Source organism: Cervus canadensis, chromosome 9 (assembly GCF_019320065.1).
Source record: "Cervus canadensis isolate Bull #8, Minnesota chromosome 9, ASM1932006v1, whole genome shotgun sequence".
NCBI lineage: Eukaryota > Metazoa > Chordata > Mammalia > Artiodactyla > Cervidae > Cervus > Cervus canadensis.
The window spans coordinates 78,216,870-78,225,905 of NC_057394.1; positions in this window are offsets into that span (position 1 = coordinate 78,216,870).

Consider the following 9,036-nt stretch of genomic DNA (forward strand, 5'->3'; position numbering starts at 1 on the left):
CTGGGCTTTGCTGTTGGGGAGTAGATCTGGGTTCAGTTCAGTTCAGTTCAGTTCAGTTCAGTTCAGTCGCTCAGTCGTGTCCGACTCTTTGCAACCCCATGAACTGCAGCACGCCAGGCTTCCCTGTCCATCACCAACTCCTGGAGTTTACCCAAACTCATGTCCATTGAGTTGGTGATGCCATCTAACCATCTCATCCTCTGTCGTCCCCTTCTCCTCCTGCCTTCAATCTTGCCCAACATCAGGGTCTTTTCAAATGAGTCAACTCTTCACAACAGGTGGCCAAAATATTGGAGTTTCAGCTTCAACATCAGTCCTGCCAATGAACATCCAGGACTGATTTCCTTTAGGATGGACTGGTTGGATCTCCTTGCAGTCCAAGGGACTCTTGAAAGTCTTCTCCAACACCACAGTTCAAAAGGATCAATTCTTCTGTGCTCAGCTTTCTTTATATCCAACTCTCACATCCATACATGACTACTGGAAAAACCATAGCCTTGACTAGACAGACCTTTGTTGGCAAAGTAATGTCTCTGCTTTTTAATATGCTGTCTAGGTTGGTCATAACTTTCCTTCCAAGGAGTAAGTGTCTTTTAATTTCATGGCTGCAATCACCATCTGCAGTGATCTGGGTTAGGAGAGAGATGTCTGAGGTTTCTTTCATAAGAGATAAAAATAGGGAATCGGTTAAGCAAAGGGCTGAAAGGAATGTGTTCCTTCAATCCCACTTTCATCATTCATCATACTGTCAGTGAGACTCCTGATGGCACTTAATTGTATATAAGGACACTTCTTATTTATAAATGCAGGTCATTTTACACCTATTTTTAAAAATTTATCACTGTCAACTTCCACTATTTTTTCCATAATTCTCTCCAGTATAATACTCTACATTCAATAGATTTTCAAGAAATGTTGGCAGGAACTTTTTTGTCTCTGACATTCATTCACATATTATATTCATATAAGAAACATTTATTAATTTTGACTTGATGTTATGCACTGTACAAGTGGGACAGGGTGGATACAGCTGGAGGTAAAGAGCCATAAAGACAGTTTCCATTTCTAAGGAACTGATTGTTTCATGGGGAGCAGAACATGAATGCAAAATTGAAGAGGAATGTGCTTCGCTCCCCATCTTTCTTGCTACCCAATGTCATTTGCTACCCATCATATTTGAAGATTGAAGACAGGAGAAGGGGACGACAGAGGATGAGATGGTTGGATGGCATCCCTGATTCAATGGACGTGAGTGTGAGCAAGCTCCCGGAGATGGAGGGAAGGGAAGCCTGGCGTGCTGCAGTCCATGGGGTTGCAAAGAGTCGGACACAACTGAGCCACTGAACAACAACAGCAGTTCTGCTGCCCAGCATCCTTTGCTACCTGACATTCTCTGTTACTGTCCATTCTACTTCTGGATATAAACCTGAAAAACTTTAATACGTATGCACATCATAACATCCAAGAATATTCATTGCACAATCTGTAGTATTAGTGAAAACCCAGGAGTGGGATGATGCTATAATAAATACTCAAAAATGCAGAAGTAGCTTTGGAACTGGATGATGAGTAGAGGCTGGAAGAGTTTTGAGGTACCTGCTAGAAAAAGCCATCATTGCTATGAACTGACCATTTGGGTGATTTTTTTCTATTTCTTTTTTATTTTTTTAAATTATGAAAGTATGATAACACATTTACAGGAGACTTGGAAAATACAGAACAAAGTTACATATACTTCCCCTATATATTACAATTATCTTAAGTAATATATATAATAATTTATCTAAAATTAAGATTTTTAGTTGAAGTTTCAATACCAAACTCTCAAAAATTAATAGAATGACTATTCAGAAAAGTAGAAGGATATAGCAGACCTGAAAAGCACCATGAATCAATTCAACGTAATTAAGATTTATACAATTTTCACACAATAGTAGTATACAAATTCTATTCAAGTTCATTAGGGGTGATTCTGATGAGATGTAGCCACTGCTGCTGCTAAGTCACCTCAGTTGTGTCGGACTCTTGCGATCCCAAGGACTACAGTCCACCAGGCTCCTCTGTCCATTGGATTCTCCAGGCAAGAATACTGGAGTAGGTTGCCATGTCCTCCTTCAGAGGATCTAAGACACAGAGGAAGCCTCAATCTTCTTAAGTACTTCTGAACAGAATGTTGGCAGAAATCAGGATGGAAAAAGCCATTCTGATGAAGTCTTAACTGGAAATGAGGAACATTTTATTGGACAGTGGAGGAAAGGCTGTCCTCCTAAAGTGGCAAAGAACTGAATGGTGTTCACGTTGTTGTGTTTTGTGGAAGTTAGAACTTGCAAGGAATGAAACGAGATATTTAGCTGAAGCAGTTTCTAAGCAAAGAGTTGCAAGAGTAGCCTGATTCTGACTCTTCAGGATAAAATGTGAAAAGAAAGAGAAATGACTCAGATGAAATTGTTAATGAAAAAAGAAATAGAAATTAAAGATCTGGGAAAATCTCAGTGGTGCTGGAGAAGACTCTTGAGAGATCTTGGACCGCAAGGAGATCTAACCAGTCAATCTTAAAGGAAATCAACCCTGAATATTCATCGGGAGGACTGATGCTGAAGCTGAAGCTCCAATACTTTGGCCACCTGATGCGAAGTGCTGACTCATTGGAAAAGATCCTGATGCTGGGAAAGATTGAAGGCAGAAGGAGAAGAAGGTGACAGAGGATGAGATGGTTAGATGGCATTACCGACTCAATGGACGTGAGTTTGAGCAAACTCCGGGAGACAGTGAAGGACAGGCAAGCCTGCCGTGTTGCTATCCATGGAATTGCAAAGAGTCAGACACAACTGAGCGACTGAACAACAACAGTGTCCGTGTCAGAACAAATGAGAAGTGCCGTGTAGGAGAGGACACCAAGGATGGGTCCAGGCGAGCCTTCAATAAAGAGATTTATTCCGCCATCTTCATGGAAACCAGGAGCTCTTCTCCAAGACGATGGGAGACTAACTCTCCTTTCCCTCCAAACTGATTCAGAGGTTATCAGGGGTGCTGCTTCCATCACAGGCCTGCCTTTAGGGTGGGAGAGCAGCAGGGGCTGCTGGCACCTACTGGAGCTCAGGGGGACCCACCAGCACCGCCTGGCATCATGTGTCTGCAACCTGCACTCGGGCATGGTGCTCCTCAGCTGCCCCAGGTGCGGGCAGGTGCAGCTGAGGCACGGGCAGCAGACTTTGGCAGCATCCATGCTGTGCCCAGGGAGTGCACCCACCCTGGGTGTATGGCTGCCTCCACCTAGGTTTCGAAGGATGGGACCAACCACCTGTGGAGCCACAGGGGTGGGACTGTCACTCCTTCCTTCTTTCCCGTCTCTCCTCTTGAACTGGGAGTGTGTGTCCTGTGCCCCTCCTACCATTTTGTATTTTGGAAGCACATGGCAGGTTTGGTTTCACAGACACACAGCTGGGGAATGTGCCTCAGGATGAATCTTACCCTGAGTCTCACTTATATCTGATTTACATGATATTTGGAGGAGACTTTGGACTTTTGAGTTGACATATGAGTAGGACATGAATTCTGGAGGGTCCACATGGACTGCTACAGGCTTTATTATAGCTGTAATAAAGATTTCTAAAAGCCCTTATTCACCCTCATCTCTGTCCCTTTCCCCCTAGCTTACCAGTTACCTGTTCTCACTATCTGAAAGTGAAGTTATTATACAATGACATGAATATTTCTGTCCCACCTCCCCAGGTCATGTGTTATAATCCTAACCCCCGATGTAGTGGTATGTGTTTAGAGGTGGGGCCTTGGGAGGCAATTAGGTCATTAGGGTGGACCCTTCGTGAATGGGATTAGTGCTCTTTTTGAAAAAGACCCCAGAGAGCTCCCTCTCCCTTTTTGCCACATCAGGAAACAGCAAGAAGACAGTTGTCCATGACGAGAAATCTCACACCAAATCTGCTGCTCCTAGCTTGCAGAACTGTGAGAAACACATTTCTGTTGTTGATAAGCCATCCAGTCTATGGTTTTTTGTTACTAGCCTGAATGCACTAAGACATCAACATAAACATCCATCGATAGGAAATGGAAGAACTGTATTATATTGTTACAGTAATTAAAATGAGCTAACTTTACATTTGGGCTTCCCAGGTGGTGCTAGTGGTTAAGAATCCACCTGCCAATGCAGGAGACATAAGAGATGTGGGTTTGATTTCTGGGTTGGGAAGATCCCCTGGAGGAGGTCATGGCAACCCACTCCAGTATTCTTGCCTGGAGAATCCCATGGACAGAGGAGCCTGGCAGTCTATAGTCCATAGGGTCACAAAGTGTTGGACACGACTGGAGTGACTTAGCATGCATGCAACATTACATTTATAAACATGTATAAACCTCAGAAATACAATGGTGAACAGAAAAAAGCAATCTTGAGAAAGCATAGTATGTGACATTTATATAAAGCTTGAAAACATGTAAAACTATTATAGAATGCCCATAATAGAGGTATATATAGTAGTAGGAAAAAACATGCATCTGAAAAAATAATCAAAATCAGGATGTGGCGGGTACAGGTGTTGTTATGCAACTTTATAATTTTCATGAATGTTTTACATGTTAAACAAAGCACAGCTGAAATGCTTATCAGCTTGGCACAGATCAAGTTGGAAGACACTTTACGAAACTTAGGTAATCCAGACATCCTCAACCCTTCTGGCACCAGAAACCGGTTTCGTGGAACACAGTATTTCCATGGACCAGGAGGCAGGGGATGGCTTTGGGATCATTCAAGTGCATTACATTTATTGTGCACTTTATTTCTATTGTTATTACATCAACTCCACCTTAGATCATCAGGCATTAGACCCCACAGGTTGGGGACCCCAGTGTAATTGCCGTTCTACTTCATGTCATTGTAATTTCACTTTCAGACAGTGAGAACAAGTAACCGGTGAGCTGGGGGGAAAGGGACAGAGATGAGGTTGAATAAGGGCTTCTAGAATTCTTTATTACAGCTGTCTGTGAGGGTTTTCTGGAAATTTGAGGTGAGGTTTGAGACAGGAAGGAGGCAGCCTGGTGAATAAAGCAGAGAATACCAAGGAGAGATCGGATGATGAACAGTCTGCTTGAGAAGTGAGCCATTTCGGAGTGATTCATGCAGCCAATATTTATGATGTATCACTTATGCACATAAATCACAGAGACGACCTAAAATGTAGCAGAGAAACAAGAGCCAAAAAGGAAATGGAATTTGCTCTCCCCTCCCCCAACCCCATCACTCTGCATTCTAAAGTCAAAGTAGAACAGGACACAGAAAAATCAGGGGCGGTGGGGGGGGGGGGTGCGCAGGGAAAGGATTCTAGGGACAGGAGGATCCCTCTAGAGTGGCTTGTAGCTTCGTACAATGGGAACGGGAAACGGGGGTCCCAGCTGTACTGCTCCGTTTTTCATTCAGACTTGAAACGTTTCCCGCTTGGGGTTGCTTGGCAGAGCACTGGCTGCCCAGAATAGAAAACCTGATCACAGGCTGCTTTTCCTCTGTGACACACCACCTACACCGTAACATGCTTCGGTGACTCAATCAGAAGGTGACGTGCTTTTCAGTTCGCTAGAAGATATCCTGCTTGTCACAAACCAAGTAACTCTTGCCAGCATTTTCCAGTACAGCCTATTCGGTTATGGATCCCTCTACCAAACATAAGGTCCTCCAGCAGAGAGGGGGGAGGAAGCGTTGCTGCTAACGTATTAGCATCTTGCAGCGTATTCACGACGACTTCCTGTGGAGCTCAATGAAATGCCAGGGCTCAGTTGTCACAGGGGACTGTGTTCATTCATTGAGTTCCCTACCGGCAACCCTCCAGAGTGTTACAAATCCACTTAACAACCTCGAATTCTGGGTTTTCTGTTCATATTTGTAAATTAACATAAAGAAATACAGACTCACAAGCAAGGAGAATTCCCATAGGCTGCTGCCAAGAGGTTTTGTGTTTATTTTGGCATTCAGAAGAAATCTTTTTGAATCCCTGAAGTGGGGAGCAGTTCTTTTCATTAGGAATAACTGAGGCTGGCCTAAAATGGTTCTGGGCTTTCAAAAAAGTCTCACTTCTAACGAAAGCACTGACGCAGAAGTATATGAAGAAAACAGAGCAAAGCCTCATGGTGCGTGGATAAGGCAGAAACTGAGGTACAAGGTGCCTCACTTCCTTCTCTGGGTTATTATCTCCTCCCATTCCCTTCAAGAAAAGGCAACATCAGAGAGACAAAATTGCCACCCTGAAAACCTTTTTAATCCTTTCCCTCCACTTAGTCAAATTCCAGTTCACTTTAGAGGACTCATACCACTTCCTGGCTTTTCTCATCATTAACTTTTCGCCTCCTCCCAACTTGCCAACCAGAAATAGGAAGATTAGCAAGTGAAAAGGCTGAGTTTCCACATTCTAAAGGGAGGTGACATTCCAGATGAAGCTTGGGGTTCGGACCAAGCTCTGGGAGAACACTGCAGGCTCGTGGGCAGTGAGACTCAGGGCCAGGTGAGGCCAGGGGCCCCACAGAGACTGCTGTTGGGGAGCTGGGTCCTTGCTCTTCACAGACCTGAAACACAGAGCGCCTCTACCTGTTAGGAGTGGCCCCTTGGCACGCAGGGCAGCTACATGTTTATTTAAGAACCCTACTCCTCTAAGGCAGTGTTCTTGACCCTTTCTCACTGACATTCACAGTAGGAAATACGTGTTACTTTACCATCTGTGTTGGTCAGGGTCCACCAGCCAGGAAAAAAAGAAACTAAGTATTTTAACAGAGAGAATTTAACATAGGGAACTGGTTGAACAGAAGTTGGAGGGCCTAAAAAACTAAAAAGGAACACTGGAGTAACCCATACATCATAATTGCCTTGGGGACTGGAGATCAGAACAGTGAAGGGCCAGCAACTTTAAGGTGAGGTGCTGAGGAGCTGGGCCATCAGAGAGGAGGTTTCACTAAGAAGAAAAGCTAAAGACCCACCAGTCAAAAATATTCTGTCCTTTTAATGCAAAAGATATTATAAAGGTGTTTTGGGGAATATCCAGAAATGCACATCAGAGGAGCTTGAAATTTAATAAGGAGAAAAGACAAAAGCCAATGAGTAATCAATACTTGATCAGCCACTAGGCAGCCTGGTTAGATGTCAAGTGGATGACATAAAGGAGTAATAGCGGGTAGTATAGGATTGTGAGTGGGAATGATCTGGGAAGGTTTCTTGTCAAGGCCTGAGTTATTTTTGATGGAACAGGCAGAGTTTAGGGAAGGAAGGGAGCATCCCAGGTGAAGAGAACACCAGGAGCAACAGGACGAGTCCCTGCATGTCTGGTGTGGTGCTGAAACCTGCAAAGTCAAAGGCTGCTGAGCCCAAGGAACTGAGGACTGAGGGAAAACTCTGGTTCGTGTTAGAAGCATGTCGTTTCTCTCTCTTTTTTGGGGGGGGGGGCGCTGCTGCACAGCTTGTGAGATATTAGTTCCCAGACCATGGACTGAACCCCAGGCCCCACAGTGAAATCGCCAAGCCCTAACCACTGGACCGCCAGGGAATTCTCATGAAGTCTCTTTGATGAGGGTAATGGCTCTTGACCACATTGTCTATCTCAGTGGATCAATCATTTGAATTTGCTTGGTGTGTTTAACTATCACTTGAACTGGTAGAAAGTACTGAGAGAAAACACCCAGTCCGCATGGTTTCCCAGCCGTCCAGAGCAAGTTAGGTTTTTTTAAGGCTGTGCTTCAGTGGCTCGTGGTCTTCTCGTGTGTAACTGCTCTCCTTCAGCTTCCTGCAAAGCAGCTGTTCCCTTTTGCTGCTGTCATCCACTCTCCTCAAGGGGCCTGTCCTTATGAGCAGAGGCTCTGGGATCCTGACTCAAGAAAACAAGGAGGAGTTACACATGGGACCTTGTGTTTGGAGGCCTGTTCATGGTTGTGGGCTGCACTGAGACCCCAGCCAGCTGCCTTGCAATTGCGAGTAACTGCGAACGAGGGAAATCAGATGAGGGATCGATGGATTAGGTGAACCTGTCACCCCAACTAAACATGTGTTCAGCTGGGAGCCGAGCAGTATCAGCTTCCCCAGGAGAAAAGGAGAGTCTATTTATAGCCTTATTGTATATGCACAGTTGTGACCAAATTGCTAGAGGTGACAGGTCTGGGTGTTGCTTCTGTGCTCGTTACACAATCAGGTTTTGTTCTGGATTTTTCTCGTTTGAATGCTGTCATTTCTTCTGCACAATAGAAGCTGTGATCTTATAGACTTTGGTTTCTTTTTTCCCTCCTAGACATCAGATTCAGCTACTGGCAACCCCTTTCTCACTTATACTAAATAGTTTTCATAAAACTAGTTTTATACTAAATAGTTTTACAGGCTACCACTCTGTCGATAGCCTAAACACGTCGTGTGCATAAGCTGCTTAATACTTACTGAGTAACTATACTGTGGGCTGAATCAAATAGAATATGCAGATATATTCTGGGGTGAAGACTATTATTTTAATAGCTGGCACTACAGTTTCTCTTGGCAATGTATTTTCTTGGTATAGGAACATACTTTGATAAACAGTTTAGGAATGGAAGGTGGCTCTAAGTATAGACTCGGAGACAAAGATAAGTAAGAGTACTAAGTAAGGAGAGTATATCCTTCATTTAAAACACTTCAGTTGCTCCAAACCTTCAGAAGACTCTGCTATACAAACAACCAAAGAGTCTGCTTTCCACATCGTGTGGCAGCAGGAGAGATGTGAGGGAGTCTAACTGTTCAGAGAAAACTAGAGCTTGGAACCAGAATTGACCCTGAAACTGTAAGCCCCCAGGGAACATGTGACCTTGGAGAGAACCCTGGCCTTCTGCAGGAGTTGGAAAAGGGACTTGAGTCAATTTCCACAAAACCCCTGTGGACAAGGTGACCCCAGCTGAAAACTGGATGACATACATGGCAGCTTGCTATTTTTAATCATGATTTCTGGAGAGACATTTATTACTAGAAAACAACAGGGCCAGTAATACCTACTTCTTCCTCCATTTACTTCAATCTGTAGGCCTCAT